The 16,462-nt window shown below is 42.8% G+C and overlaps 1 protein-coding gene across 2 annotated transcripts in view; it reads left to right on the forward strand.

The window, feature by feature from the left end:
• CCDC171 (coiled-coil domain containing 171) overlaps positions 1-16,462 on the forward strand; it is a 545,371-nt gene that overhangs the window by 389,816 nt on the left and 139,093 nt on the right. For both annotated transcript variants that reach the window (XM_074394866.1, XM_074394867.1), the window contains exons 31-32: positions 4,249-4,414; positions 10,610-10,697. The gene's annotated coding sequence lies outside the window, so the exon portion shown is untranslated. The remainder of the gene's footprint in view (positions 1-4,248; positions 4,415-10,609; positions 10,698-16,462) is intronic.

Here is a 16,462-nt window from a genome sequence, read left to right on the forward strand (position 1 = left end):
GGAAGCCAAGAGGGCAGGATGCTGCCAACATTCAAACGGGAAGGGCCCTACTCTGGAATGAGCACATTGGCAGAGGAATGCATTTTAGAAATGTTGTGGTGAGCGAGACACCAAGGTTTATTTTAAAATGAAAGATTTATGAAAACAGCCTGATACCTGAGGGAAAAAAAGAGACAAGAGTTGAAATAGATGATGGTTTGCAAGCTTGGATGACGTGGAACATGAGAGAGCAATATGAAGCACTGGCAGGGAGGAGAAGGGCCACTGGCCGTGGGCGAGAGGCCAAGAAGAGAGTTCAGGGAGGGCACTGAGGGGCATAGGTGGCCAGTCTGGGATATGGCTTCTCATCCTACTTCCACATTAGTTTCCCTCACCTGGGAGTACTTTCTCACCTGTACAGGGAAGTGGGGACAAGACACATTGTTGTAAGGCACAGATATCCAGGCTGGCTCCTAGGAGCAGACAAAGACTTTTTGTTTGTGTTTTAGAGACAGAGTCTTGCTCTATTGCCCAGGCTGGAGTGCAGTGGCACCATCACAGCTCATAGCAGCCCCAAATTCCTGGGCTCGAGTGGTCCTCCCTCCTAGGCCTCCCAAAGTGTTGGGATTTCAGGCATGAGCCACCATGCCTGGCCAACAGAGAACTTACTGTAAGGATGAGAATTAGCTCCTAGAACCTGAGGAAGGGGTGAGAATCAAGGAAGCTGTAGGGATGTGGCAAAACAGAGACAAATGACAGGCTCTGCAGGACCTGGATTCCAGGTTTAGTGAGCTCTAAAAGTCTTCTGCCCTAGTACAGCTCCCCGGCAAGAGCCACATTCTCAGAAGGGCAATTCTAGCTGGTCTAGCATGGGTCATGTTCTCACCTGCTGACCAGAGGAGGGCACCCAAACTATGAGCCGGGGAAGAGAGGTTCCCAGAAGAGGATTGAGGGAACTGGAGTGGGACAAACAGAAACACCAGTGTCCACTGAGCAGGGTTAGAAGAAAACCACAAGCAGTCATCACCTCAATACCACGGAGTCATAGAAGCAAGGGAAGGCTCTAGAATGTGTCTGTAGTGCTGCTTTGTATGTGCTGTTGCAGGGGTCCCCAACCCCTGGTCCATGGACTGGTACCCGTTTGTGGCCTGTTAGGAACTGGACTGCACAGCAGGAGGTGAGTGGTAGGAGAGTGATAGAAGCTTTATCTGCATTTACAGCCACTCCCCATTGCTCACACTAAGGTCTGAGCTCCACCCCCTAGCAGAACAGCAGCACCATTAGATTCTCATGGGAGTGCAAGCCTTATTGTGAACTGCACATGGGAGGGATCTGGGTTGTGTTCCTTATGATAATCTAATGCCTGATGGTCTGTCGCTGTCTCACATTACCCCCAGATGGGACCACCTAGTTAGAAGAAAACAAGTTCAGGGCTCCGACTGATTCTACACTATCATGAGTTGTATAATTATTTCCTTATATATTACAATGTAATAATAATAGAAACCTAGCACAATAAATCTAATGCGCTTGAACCATTCCGAAACCATCGCCCTGCTGTCCACCCCTTGTCCGTGGAAAAATTTGTCTTACACAAAAAATTGTCCCTGGCGCCAAAAAGGTTGGGAAGCACTGTGTTACTGTATTAACCTCCCACAGTCTCCCTGAGAGAGAGGAAACTGAGGACAGAGGCTCAGGAAATTTGGTTCTCCCAATATCCTGTGCTAAGACTGTGTGGCAGGGCCCCAAGGGCAGGTGTGCCTCCTGGTTGTCAGTAGTGCCCACACAGGGAGCTCAAGGGAGGAGGGGAGCAGAATGGTGTCTTCCAGCCTGAGGCTGCCCCAGAGTTCTGCATGCTTCATATGTGCACAACAGAATGTTTTCACCTAAGCTTCTTAATATAAGTTTGAAGATCAAGTGCTTATCTCATATCTTAAATATTTTCAGGAATGCTGGAAGAGAGAAAACATGCCACCTGGTAGCATTTCCAGAAAGAATTAGCTGGGGAAAGGAAGCTGCAACATGCACTGACAGGGGCTAGGTTCAGTCACTGGCTTTGTGTCGCTACAGAGCCCTTCTTGTTTCCGTAGCAAGACGCGTGGCTTCTCTTGTGTTGGAGTTCCCACCATCAGCGTTTATCAGCCTTTCTTACAAAGAGATGCAAAGATTTAACAGTTTCAGGAGGGAGGCCACCTAATTTGACACACATTTGACACACACATTTGACACATTCTGCACATTCTTGTGGTTGAATAACACCACCTGTAGGCTGGTGAGATGACATTTTCAACGGGTGATAAACTGCCCTTTTTAGCTGATTGTGGGAAGGGAGATCTCACACATTTTTTCCACAGTAATATGATTTCAGCCGAGAACAACTGCAGGAGCCACTGGTGGGAATGCAAGCAAGGTTCATTGTGGAGGTCATTATTGGTATTAGACGTTTCAGTGTGTGTGACATAGTTGAGTTCTCTTGAACTCCTCAAGGAAGCCTCCTGTTGTGAGTTCTGTCCAACAGAATGGACAAGGAGCCAGCATTCTCACCACTGCCCCAATCCTGGGGGACAGGTGGCTTGAGTGTTTTAAAGAGCTAATATAGCCTGAGACTTTACCTATCAAAGTTTCCCTGGATCTCAGGTTGGCACTACAATCGTCTTTTCCATGCTGTGGGCGTTATTCTCAGAGTTTTTACATGTGGAGTCCTCCTTTAGTTTTCAAATTTTGTGGACCCAAGGGTTAACTTGGAGAGTGGGGTCTATCCTCTCCTATCCCCAAGCCAAACGTAATAAATACACAATTGAGAAGAAACATAGTACACTTGATATGCAAAGACAGTTTCAAATTGAGTCTGCCAGCCCCCATCTTTCTACCACATGGCTACCCCTAAGACCTTTGGCTACTCATTAGTAGGCTGAATCAAATGAATTATACACTGAGAATAAAAGAAAAACTTAGATAAGGCAGCATTTTGTAATGGAACTGTTTTCTCAGCTCCCAGGTTTTGACGGCAGCTCTCAGCTAATCCAGATATCTATTTATAATAGCATTTGGAGAGATCCTTCAAACTGAGTCTTAAAAACAAAAAGAACATATGAAGAAAGCATCTACAGGAGGATTTGAACTACATATATGTTAATACATAATTAACATGGGCATTATTATTTGTAAAAAACACAGTGGAGCCCTTTAAACAATTTCAGTTTCTTCCCCCTAAGTCCCTTATGCAGTTATGGCTAAGAGAATTGTCTTCTTTCTTGTGGTGTGCACTTTCTCTTAATTTAACACTCAAGTTCACAGATTATTTCCTGCCATGTGGTCTGTGGGGAATGTCACCACCTGTGACGGGGCTCTTATTTATGAACTGAAGAACGTTCCCCATCTTGGTATGTGGGCTAATTCAAAATCCATTCCAAGTTCCAAGCCTTTATGATGATTTCTAAACGAGATTACCTTTCTCCAGCATTCTTTGCTTACTGCCTGCTTCTAGTTACTTATTTCTCAGGGATTTACCTTTCTTTCGGCATGGCCTTGTAGCTTTCTGTTTCTCTGAATATTTTCTCCCTGCGGCTTCTGTGTGTTTCATTCTCCCCTTACTGAAGATTAGAGGAGGGGATTGATATTTGTTCCAACAAATATTTATTCAATATTCAGTATGTCAGTCACTGGGCTAGGTGTTGTGTGGAAGAGTAACCTCCAAATTTGATCAGAGTTGAAAATAAATTCTACCACTATGCAGAAACATACTCACCTTGATGTTTCCTGTGAAACACTATCAGCACCTTCCCTGGTTACAACAGCTGACTCTTACCTTTAATAATTTCATGCCAACCAGGTGCGGTGGCTCACGCTTGTAATCCCAGCACTTTGGGAGGCCGAGGTGGGCAGATTACAAGGTCATGAGTTCCAGGCCAGCCTGGCCAACATGGTGAAACCCCGTCTCTACTAAAAATACAAAACTTAGCTGGGCATGGTGGCATGTGCCTGTAATCCCAGCTATTTGGAAGGCTGAAGTAGGAGAATCGCTTAAACCAGGACCCAGAGGCAGAGGTTGCAGTGAGCCAAGATCACACCACTGCACTCCAGCCTGGGCTGCAGAGTGAGACTCCATCTCAAAATAATAATAATAGTAATAATAATAATTTTGTGCCCACAGCTGGGGCTACACAACATTGATGGCATAACTCCATACAAGAGAAGTGTTGAAGAAACGTTATTGGTTGCAGAGATGCTAATTATTTTCTCTAATGATCATTTCTTCTCTTCCTCTAGGCCCTTTTGCCAAAAAGTTCTCTCTCCATAGACCAACAGGAAGTACCCTGAGTACTATGAGACCTTGTCTCTGTCCGTAGCTGGCTGCATTGGACATGGATTCCTCACCCAAGGAGAGGAAGACACTGAAACTGCGTTAGTTGTCTTGGGAATGTGAATTGAAAAGGCAAGTATTTATGAATGCTGAGACCTACATTTTGTGGTTTCCACGATGACCCAAGAACAGGCCAAGAAAGCCATCAGCACAGGGAGACGAAAAAGAAATTTGTCAATTTTAACCAGCACAAAAATAATGCCTCTCAACTGTCAATCACGAATTCTGAACTAAGAATCCAATGCCTTACTTGGGTTTGAGGTTTGAATTTACACTATAGATATGGTCTAGGAATATCTGAGATGAGATATTGACATAAAAATGCAATTCTATACTATTCAGCCATAAAAAAAGAATGAAATCCTGTCATTCACAGCAACATGGATGAGCCTGGGGGACCTCATGTTAAGTGAAATAAGTCAGGCACAGAAAGACAAATACTGCGCCTTCTCATTTATGGGGGCTGAAAAAGTTGTGCTCATAGAAGTAAAGAGTGGGATTCTAGGATGGGGGATGGGGAGGAAAGGATGGTTATGGATACGAAATTATAGCTAGATAGAATAAGTTCTAATGATCTATATAGCATTGTAGGATAACCCTAGTTAACAATAATTTATGATATATTTTCAAATAGCTAGAAGAGAGGATTTTGAATGTTTCCAACATACAGAACGATGTGTTTGAGGTGATGAATATTCTATTTACCCTGAATTGATCATTACATATTGCATACATATATCAAAATGCCACTCAGTACCCAATAAATATGTACAATTAGCATGTCAATTAAAAATAAATAGATTAGTAAATGTGATTCTAGGCATGATGCCATGCAATCATGAACCAAGCACAAAACTCTCTACTCAACCCAGCCCACACAAGATCCCCTGAATAGATAAAGTTCCACTGAAGATGATCTCAGCTTCCAAAAGTATGAAGTATATTAGGAAATGATTCCCCATGAGAGAGAACCAATGGATAGAATACACATCAAGATCAGATCCCCAGTCACTTACGATAATAGATGTCTTACATAAAGACTATAAGTGTGTTTAAAGTGATTCAAGGCATAAAATTAGGAATTGAAAACATAATAAATAATGACAAATATATAAGGTACCATGAAAAAAAAGAGATTTGAAAAAGAAATAAAACTTCTAGAAGTAATAAATGTGGTCATCAATTTTAATGGATTAGACATAGTTAAAGGAAAAAGTAGTAAACTGGAAGAGATCTAATTCCAATTCAGAATGCATCACAAAAACATCAACATGTGAGGGAGTAACTAAAGATATGGAAGGAAGAATGGGAAAGAATAAGAGTTTAGAAGAAGAAATAGAAAATGAAGAAGAAATATTCGAGAGAAAAAGGACTGAGAATTTTTTTTACAATGGCTAAAAGATAATTACCATGAGATTCAGAAAGTACAGTAAGCCATGAGCTGAATAAATAAGTGTGAATTCAAATGTCAAGTCCACTGTAATGAAATTGCAATATACTGATGCCGAAAAGTTCTTAAAGCAATTAAGATTTTTTTTGGTAAGAAATATAATTAGACAGGCAGCAGATTTCTTAACAGCAACAACAGAAACCAAAAGTTAATAAGATGACATACCCAAAGCACTATGAAAAATCACTGTCTGTTTGCAATTATATATCCAGCTAAACTATTAGTCAACAACACATATAAAATTAAGATTTTATTTGGTTTGGTCACCAAAAACTCTTGTAACTGCTAAGGGGTTTATTTCAAGTAGAAGAAAATTGAACTAAAAAGGAAGGGATGAGCTCTAAGAGGGGAAGTTAAATTTAAACAAACATTTGTCTATAGAAGTTAATAATATTGACAGATTTTAAAGGCATAAAACGAAAATGAGATATTTGACAACAATAGTAGATAAAATGGGTGGGAGATGTTTGGAGCTCTGAAGATTGATAGATGAGTAGAGATGACACTGTACTTTTCAAAGTCAAGGTGTGTTAAAAATGTAAGGATAACATCTAAAAAGTCTGTATATATATACAGAAATACAAGTAAGACTGATAATTACCAACTCAGTAGAACAGGAAAAGAGGAAATAAAGAAAATGGAATCAATTCCACTAAAAGTTTGGAAAAAAGAAAGCAAAGATCATATATAGCAAGATAAATACAAAGCCCAAACTAAAGTGGCAGAAATAAACCCTAAATAATTGTAAATGAGCTAAATGTGTCTGTTAAAACACAGAGATTCTTAACTTGGATGAAAAAATAAAAATCTATGTGGTTTTATAAGAGAAAATATAAGGGCAAAGAAAAGAACAAAAACAGAAACAAAAATAGAAAAGACCTATCAGGCAAAAAAAAAAAAAAAGCAGCTGAATATAGTTATATTTATGCCAAACTGAAGGGCAAAATTCATGATTATTGATAAAGATTATTATTAAAATGTAACAATTCTAGTACATATAGTACATATATAATATGATAGTCTGAAATAAAAAGCAAAACTTGAAGTTCTAAGAGGAACTGTCAAATTACAATCATAGTAGAAGTTTTAACACATCTGTCTCAGGGAAGTACAGCTGACTTTAAAAACTAGTGGTGAAGACTTTTCAATAAGTCATTTTAGGAATGATAATGACAGTTGTACAAACAGTGCTTCTGGTTCCAGCTCATTGAGGTGTAGGGTCCTTCTTAGGCAAACTTTCCATAGTAAACTGCTATGGGGAGGAGGGAGCAGGATTCTCTGACCTTCGCTGTCACCTGTGCAGGACTCCCTCTTGTGGCTGAGGCCCCTATTCCAGCCTTGACTCAGGGAGGGGGTGATTTTGGCATGTGAGTGCTGTTACGTAACTTGGCTACGATTTTTTTCCTTCTGCTTTTTAAGTTAGTGCAAGCTAGTGTGGCCTCAAGATTCCTTGCACAAAGCTGAGACAGCAGAAAGTTACATGCATTAGTTAGGATGCAGGCTAAATGGCTGTCACAAAGTCAGGGGAAAATACAGTGGCTCAGAGGAGGCCGATTATTGCTACCCCAGGAACAGTCTAGGTTCCCTGCAGGTCGGTAGCCCCAGGCAGGTAGGTGGCACTGTTCCATAAAATCATCCAGCTTCCTTCTACTGTGTTGCTCCAGTAGCCCCTAATGTTGTCCTCTTCCTCATTCTTATGTCTGCGTTCCAACCCATGGGAATGGCAAGCAGCTACTTTAAAAAGATGTGACGCAGGATTTGCACACATTGCTCCCACTCATGTCCCTGTCCTTGGAAATCAGTCATATGGCCCCCCTGAGCTTTGTGGGTGTCTGGGAAATACCATCTCCAGCCAGACGGCCATCTTCCTTGCTCCTGTGTGTGTGTGTGTAATGCAGGGAGGAGGAGGTGAGGGGAGGTGTGTTCATTCTATTGCCAGCAGTAAGGAGATTGGACTGGATGACAGAAGAAAATGAGCAGTGCCTGCCACAGCATACAAGTTTATTTCTAATCATCACCTACTTATTACATGTGAGGGACACTGGAACCTTTCAGAATCTAAGTTTTATCATCTAGAAAACTGCACCTCACAGAGTTGTTATTAATGGCAGTCAAGATGAAGGGAGAGAAGATAAGGTCCGGCTGGGTGCCCTGTTAGCTCCTCACTCTGCAGTTCCTCCTCTGCATAGCACAGAGGCCCCTAGCTAGACGCACACGCCACCACAGAGCCACAGGCACCATGTTGGAGGCGGGCCAACACTTTGCCCAGTCCTGCCTCCGTTCCTGGAGCCCCCTTTCCTTATCCTGATCTCCCCATTTCTCCTTCCTGCCTCTCTCCAGTGAAGGAATTCTGTAGACTGATGGACTGTCATCCAGAAGGCGGAGGCAGACCCCAGATCCCTGAGTTCTTGAAGGAAAGGGATTAATGAGCCCTCAGAGTTGTCTCGGGGCTGGAGCTCATCCTGGTGCCTGCTCCGGCTGGGACGGCCCACCGCAGAGAGAAAGGCAGGCAGCCGCAAAGCTTTGGTCATGCTGCCCCGTAGGTGACCTGTCAGGTTTTGTTTGTGACTGTTTGTGCCCAGTGGTGCAGGTCACACGCTGGGCTCCTTCCAGGAATTTGATCGTTTGCAGTCGTAATGTGCAGGAGCTTGGATCTGTCCGAACAGAGGGTTAAATCATAGAGTGTTTTACAAGAGCAGCTATAGGGAATGCCTTGTTTTCTCCTTATATGGCTATTTTTCTCAGTCCAGAATCCCAGGGTGTATTTTACGTGGTTGAAATACACAAATGGAGTCACAGTCTTAGCCAAACATGCTATGTGGCTTTAAAATTAACAAGCTTCTCTCTACTTCTGTACCCCAAACACATGTTCACATGCACAGTTCTGTTGAGACTCTGCAAAGATACTCTCCTTTTTTTTTAGCCAAAAAATATTTGATGGGGGTGAATTTCTACAATTCCCTTGCTTTATATATGAGAAATACTTCTTTTGAGGATAGTCATTTGCAAGCATGTGGGTAAAATCTAAGCATCAAGTTTTTAATAAGCGGCTACTGTGTGTGTAGCTAGCTCTAGGGTATAAAGACAGAATGGGGTGCCCAATGTTAAAATATGACAAAGCAAGATGTTTAATCAAAGTTCAAGATGACACTGGGCAAAGTAGCAGAAGGCAACAGTAGGTGAGTAAGCATATGAGTTTCCTCTGCCACAGGGGCTCAGAGGAAGGAGAAATCTGTTAGATGGATGTGTTCAGGGCAGATTTCATGGAAGAAGTGGAGATTTGAGCTAGTTTGATTTGGCCAACTAGATCAGTGGGAGTTGGGAGGCATTTGGGTACAGGGAAAAGGCCTGAGGGAAAATGCAGAGGAAATAAACTGAAGAAGCTTTTAGAAGACAGCGTATAATCCAGTGTCTAGAGCAAATGGCTTATGTGGGAAAAAGGAAGCTTAAGTGGGCAAGATAGGCTGAGGCTGGGAACGTACTGTGAAAGTCAGGTGAAGAAGCGGGGCTTTTGGCTTCATGGTAAAGGGAAGGCAGTGAAGACTTTAGTACTTATTTTGATCTGAACCAGGTGTCTGAGTTCCAGGATTTCCAATAATTTATATTTCCAAAACATTATATTTTTCTTTTAGCCCACCTTAGTGAATATCACTTAACCCAGAAAACTAGGATTGGATTAATTAAATATGATGTTTGGATATTGAAAATAAGAGGACTTATTGAAATTTCCTTATTGGTGATTTCATAAATGAGAAATACAGAAATATGTTGAATATAGTTCTTGGCCATACCTTCTGGAACACATACTATGAACTCAGGTTTTGCAGGGAAAAGTTGAATGACCAACTTTCATTCTTTGTGGGCAGAGGAGGAAATTTTGGAGAAAAAATTTGGCATTGGTTTCAGATCCAGAAACACCATATTTTGAGCAAGTTTCAATGAAAATGTGCATTTCAGGGGCATTTTGAAGATGAAACCTGGCATGGGAATTATGTTCCCCAAAGCCCACTTTCTGAGTCTCATTCAGTCTTCATTTTGGTTTTCTTTCAGAGATAAAGCTGAAATTATTGTGCATATAATAATTGCAAAGAAACTGCCAGGGAGTTTTAGACTTTCCCAGACTAGGTCAGCTAGTTTGTGGTGGAGCAAGACTCTTGCAAAGCTGGTGGGATCCAGGCAGCGTCTCTGGAGTAGTAAACTGGCAGTGGGCGGACTCCAGTGGATTAGAGGCAGAGACATACAGTCAAGGAGGCAATCAAATTAGACCAGAGAGCCTGTTGCAGCCAGGCAGGTGTGAGATGGTAACAACTGGGAATGAAGCATGAAAGAGAAAGCCCTAGTGAAGAGGATCATGAGGATTATGGCCTGAGAGAAGAAGGCCCCATCAACCTAACAGGCAGCCTCTGGAGGCCAGGTGGCAGGGAGGGCTTCTGGGCAGGACCAGCTTCAGCAAAGACTGAACGAATGAAGTAGTTTAGTTACCCAGGGACCTTGAGCAAGTTACTTGATTTTTCTGAGCCTCAGCTTCTTCCTGTGCTAAATAAAGTGAATTATAACCCCTGAGGACAAAGTGTTAAGAAGATTAAATGAAAAGGCTGGACGAAGCATCTAGCTCAGTCTCTGGGACACATCTGAGGTCAATACAGATTTTTTGAATGGGTGCCATCAAGAACTGTCAAGCTAGCAATGCTATGGAGACCTGCGGCTTTTCTAGGGGTGAGGGGGGTGATGGGGTTTATGTCCAAGAACAAAAGAGGGGTTCCAGGGAAAAGTATCTTGGAGAATAACTCTCTTTTTTTTGTTTTCATTTCTAATAGTTCATTAAAGAAGATGAGGAAAAATACACACACACATACAGATACCAGATAAAATGGAATGCTTCCTTCTGCTGGAGACATGCTGTAGGTGAGCAAAGTACACCACGGACAGTAGGTGCCCTTTGTAGGCCTCTCAGGGATCATTTGAGATGATGCTATTTTCCTGCTTTAAAACCTCCTTCTAAAATATTTAGTACTTACAGTGGGGAATGGTGAAGCCAGAGAGATAGGGGAAAAACAGGATATATATGGGTTCTATATAATTATTCACTATCAAAATACATATTGTTTGCAAATGTTTATTATAAAATCCGTTGTGTAATACAACTCATTCTTACATGTTTTTGTGTTACTAATGCCATTAATGTATCCTTGTTCTCATATCTTGGATGACTGTTGTTAATTTATTATGACTGTGTGATTTGCATTAGGGAGCTACATTACCAACATTTATTTGGGGTGTTGAAAAGTTATAGATAAATTAGTTTTATAAGAAAACAAAATCTTGGGGATGAGAACTGAAGCATATAGAATGAGGCCAGTTATGAAGATGATAGCAGATTTTATAAAATCATTCTTGGAAATACAATGTGTTCAAAAGCCCCACCACAATATTTGTTTTGCACGGTTCTTTTACATGTGCATTAAGTGGGCTCAACACCAAAAGGGCCACATTTACTTGTGCCACTTCAAAGGCCAAAGGGAATCCTATTGAGGAGAGACTAGTAGGTCCCAGTGCTGGAGGAGATCTTTGGATATCAGGCATGACTCTGTTCCTTACTTCTTTCTTGAACCTTTTCCTACAATAGTACTTGTGGAACCTATACTCTCTACCCATCTCATCATAAATTTGAGGGAGATTTTAAAAAATCGAAGTACTGAATCTTAATGCAGGGCCATTAGGTAGAGTCAAGATCTTGTTTGAGTTTCAAAGAACAATTCAGTGCCATGGCATCACAGATACGTCCATTTTAGTTGCAGTGACCCTTCCAGGGTCTGGAATGTATGGTTAGCATAGGCAAACCCAGCCGAGGAAAGAGAGCTCGGCACTCACTAGGGAAAACAGTGCCATTTATTCTGAGAATGTGCAGAAACAGCATTTGATTGGGAAGAGGCCTTCGGTCATTTATCTCTCACTTTTAAAATGATGAGATCGATGTTTCTCCCCAGTGGGCTGTCCCCCTTCTATTCCGCAACAATACACTACTTATTTTCAAAGAGAAATATGCTTCCAATAAGGGGGAAGGGAGGCTGGGGGTGGTAGTGAAGGGGATCAAGCAACTTTCATTGAAGGATTCATTTTTGATTTAAATATTTTGTTCTAATCTCCAACTTCCTTTTTAACTTGGCAGAATGACCAAAAGAAAAACAATGTCCCTCCCTAGCCCAGTTTACAGGCTGCCAGAGCAGAGGATCTGGTTACTTCTTCCAGATTGTATATGTAGCGTTGTTCAATAGATGAGTTTTTTTTCTTTTTACATCTATTGCTCATGTACATAGGGTTTTCTTTTAATGGCCTGTCAAAGTGGACTTTGGTGAAAAACCACAGGAGAGAAAGAAAAAAGAATGAAAAATATAGATCAAATATAACTAGCTATTTAATACTTTTTTTTTTATTTTTTGGTTCTTTGAGTACATTGTGGAAGGAATTCTCTGCAAGTGATACATCCTGTAACTGTAGGCAGATGTAATCCCCTGGCCGTGACACAGACAAAAATTTCCCTTCACATTGGAGACATTTGCAGCCATTTTGTTCCCTCCCACAAAGAGGAAGTGCACAGGGAGGAGGACGCTCTGGGCCCCATGCACTCCCTGTAATGCTCCAGAATTGTTTTTTTACAGTTCCCGTGGTGCCCCGTGAACCTTGCCTTGGAAGGGAAAGAAGCCCAGGGCGTTGCAGCCTGAAGTTGGAATTTGAGCTGAATCTTCTCCAAAAGCCCTTTGTCCTTCTTGCTGCCAATTTGCCCCACTCCTTGCTTTGAGTCTAGCTTCAAACTCACCTCAAGGACACATACTGAGATTGATTCTGTCCAATCCAATCCCTGCTCTTTTTAGCATTGTCTATAGTGTGTCTTGAGAGGTTACTGTTTGTGTTATAGTCATCTGGATTTGTACCTTTGCTTTGTAAATATGTAAAAAGCATGTTTTTTTCCTTGTGGTGGAGGGTACCTCTACTAGTAGGTATAGGAATAAATTCCTCCTTACTCAGACTAGAAATAGCTCAACACATGTCTTATTTGGGGGTCCCCAAGAAGCACACCCCGAGACAAGGATTTGAGTGCAATGGCTCAGTTGGGAGGAATCCCAGGGGATCCTAGTAGAGGAGTGGAGAAATGAGACAGGGAAGGGAAGGAGGCCACCAAAGGGAGTCTCATCAAGGTAGTGGCCACTTGGACGACTGGATCTTAACACAGCCCAGGAGGCTTGTCAGCTTCAGCACTACTGACATTTTAAGCTGATGATTCTTTGTTATGGGAACTGTCTTATAAATTGCAGAAGGCTTAGCAGCAGCCCTGACTTCTACCTGCTAGGTGCTAATAGCACTCCCTCCTCACGGCTGATTGTCAGGGGTTGTAACAATCAAGGACGTCTCCAGACATTGCCTAGTACTCCCAGTGGGGCAAAACCGCCCATGGTTTAGAACCACAGGAGCAACAGGGAACTCTGGCCATGGGTAGTCTGGCCGCCATGCTCTGAGATGGTAAAGGGCACAGTGAGCCCTGGGGTTTCCACTGCATCCTCTTTTAGAGTCAGAACAGCACTTTGGGAGGCTGAGGAGTGAGCAGAAATGCCCATCACTCAGCAGACAGCTGCCGGGATGAGACAGGACTGCCTGACATAAAACCAATGGAAATATTTGTTTTTGGTGACTCCTTTCTAACTCTGCAAGCTCCCATTAACCTGGTGTCCTCTCCTCCTTCACCTCCATAAAATTCCCTCTAAGAAAAGGTTAGATAAACCCAGGATCTACTTCCCTGGGCTATACACATTCTCAGAGCCTGGAGAGAATTTAAGTTACAGGAAAACAACATTTCTTGGGCCTATTAGGAGGGAGGCAATTTCCCTCTGGGCTATCTCATTAACTCCTCAAATCAGCCCTGCAACAGGTCTTATTAACCCATTTTACACACACACACTGGTTAGGTCACTCCTGTACACAGTTATTGAGGGCAAAGTCCAGGTTTGAATTCAAGTCTCCTTGCATCTAATAAAGGGCATGGATTTTTTGTGTTCAGCACAAGTTGGTGAGTGTGAGGGCAGAATACTTTAGAAAGAGAAATATTTTCAGGAGGACACATGGATGGATGCTGAAGAAACTAACTGAGAAGTAAAGTAGGGTCCGGAGGATGGGAACTGAGGGTTTCAGAGGAGCAGGGTGCATTAGAGCAGGCAGTGGCTGCTTTCTAAGCCCCAAACCAGAGACTTGGGTCCACAGAGCTGTGATTCTGTTCCACGGAGAGCCCCTGCAGGGCAATCTCTTCCTTCCCATGCCACTGAGAGTATTTTGGCAAAGTTATGGCAAAAATTCTCAAAATACCCAAATTCAATGGACATATTTCTCCCTCCTCCACTAGACCTTGACATTTGACACAGTAATATGGTTTGGCTGTGTCCCCACTCAAATCTCATCTTGACTTGTAGCTTCCATAATTTCCATGTGTTGTGGGAGGGACCCAGTGGGAGATAATTGAATCATGGGGTCAGTTTCCCCCATATTGTTCTCATGGTAGTGAAATCAGTCTCATGAGATCTGATGGTTTTATAAGGGGTTTCCCTTTCACTTGGCTCTCTCATTCTCACTTGCCTGCTGTCAAGTAAGATGTGCCTTTCACCTTCCACCAGGATTGTGAGGCCTCCCCAGCCATGTGAAACTGTGAGTCCATTAAACCTCTTTTTCTTTGCAAATTACCCAGCCTTAAGTATGTCTTTATCAGCAGTGTGAAAACGGACTAATACACCCAGTAAACCACTCCCTTCTGGTAATAACCTTCAGTTGTTCTCCAGGCATCTTACTCTCTTCTTTCCTCCCATTGCTCTGACCATTCCCTCCCAGTCCCCTTAGCTGGGTCTTCTCCTACTGCTTGCCGGTAAGCATGGCCTCTAAGGACTACACTCTTGGCCTAATTATTTTATCACTTACCACAGTTTTGCTGGATGACCTCTTAAACAGCAATATATTTAGTTCCTGAATTTAAGAATGGTAATTTTCAAGTCTGATCTCCAGCTCAGACCCTTTAGGGTGGGGAGTGGGGGTGGTATTTTCATCCAAATGTCCTCTGGGTATTTTGAACTCAACATGTACCAAACAGAACCCAGTAATCTCCCTCCAAGTGCCCTTAAATCCGCGATGCCACCCACCCCCCCACCACCGCTAGAATCTCTTTCCGGTTGGTGGTCCATCTATCTATGCAGCTGCCCAAGTCGGAAGTCTGGGAGTGATCCTAAACATCTGCCTTTCACCCACCCCACCTAACAAGCCTCATTCTACCTCCAGCATCTCCAGGTCTGTTTCCTCTGCCCTACCTCCTGCCACTGCTTTAGTACAGGAGCCTTTGGGAGTCATTCCTTGATTATCACCACAGCCTCCAGACTGGTCCCCCTGTCTCTAAAGCCCTTTTAATTATTCATCTATGGCCATTCTTTCTAAAAGATATATGACCATTACCAAATCTGTTTGAAAATTTTTTTAAGTCTAACCATTTTCAGGATAAAATCCAATGGTTTATCTAGACACACCAAGTCCTTTGTTACCAGGGAAATGGGTAAGAGTCAGGAACACCTGGATTCAAATCCTGGTACCTTGGGTAAATGACTAATTCTCTCTCCACCTCTGCTTCCTCAATAGTAAAATAGGGATCAACCACAGTACTCACGTAATCTACAAAAAGCACTTTTAAGAGTGCCTGGCCCATATTAAGAGATCAGTACATATTCTCCATCATCATTGTTGCCTAGCTTCCAGGTTGTGATACGCATGAGGTAAGCAGACACCTGTGGAAGGGCTCTGCCCCTGCACATCCTCTCATTTATTCATCTTTGCTTCCTCATCTGACACAGCATTAGCAGCTCTCAGAGAGGCAGGGAGTGGGGACAGAGGAAGGATGAACACATTGCCTGCATGGGCAAGTTGACCAAAAGGGATGGCTCTCAGTGGAAAAGGACAGGCGAAAGAGCAGTTTTGAGTCAAAGCACCAAGTGACTTATCAAGTTTTGATGTTGGCTGCCAAGCTTGAGCTGTGTCCTCTCTAAGAATTCACTATCCATCCTGTGAGCTTCCTTTGGAGCAAAACTAAGGGGTCTAGAGTGTTTCCAGTACATTCTGCCTGAGGGCTGAACTCGTGGGGTATGTGTAGAGCCCTTATTGAATACAGATGGCATGCTGCATGACAGTGGGGCTGGTGGGGAAAGATGCGGGCTGGTGGGCCTCTCTCTGAGGAGAGGGCTGGCTGAGGGAAGGAAGATGGCAGGTTGCCTTGGAAGACCCCAACTTGAAGAGTAAGCTGGAGGCACTAGGTGAAGTGGGGACGGCTAATGCCAGATTGCAAATTAGTGACCTGGGGTCCTGGTACTCAGTAAGAGTCACAACCTCCCTCCATTTCTTTGAGGGTCCTCCTGTGCTCCTTACCCTTTAGAGATTAAGACCACAGATTAGGGGGCAAAATGTTCAGGGTTAGAACCTCAGTTCTGCCATATGGTAGCCAGTGTAACTTTAGGTGAGTGGGTTTATCTCTCTCTCTCTTTCTGTTTTCTTTTTGAAAGTAAACAAATAAAGAATGGCTACTCCATAGGCAGAACAGCCGGCTTTAATCTCTTTATGCTTCAGTTTTCTCATCTGTAAAGTGAGGATACTTT

The sequence above is a fragment of the Saimiri boliviensis genome, chromosome 2, assembly GCF_048565385.1.
Source record: "Saimiri boliviensis isolate mSaiBol1 chromosome 2, mSaiBol1.pri, whole genome shotgun sequence".
Taxonomy (NCBI): domain Eukaryota; kingdom Metazoa; phylum Chordata; class Mammalia; order Primates; family Cebidae; genus Saimiri; species Saimiri boliviensis.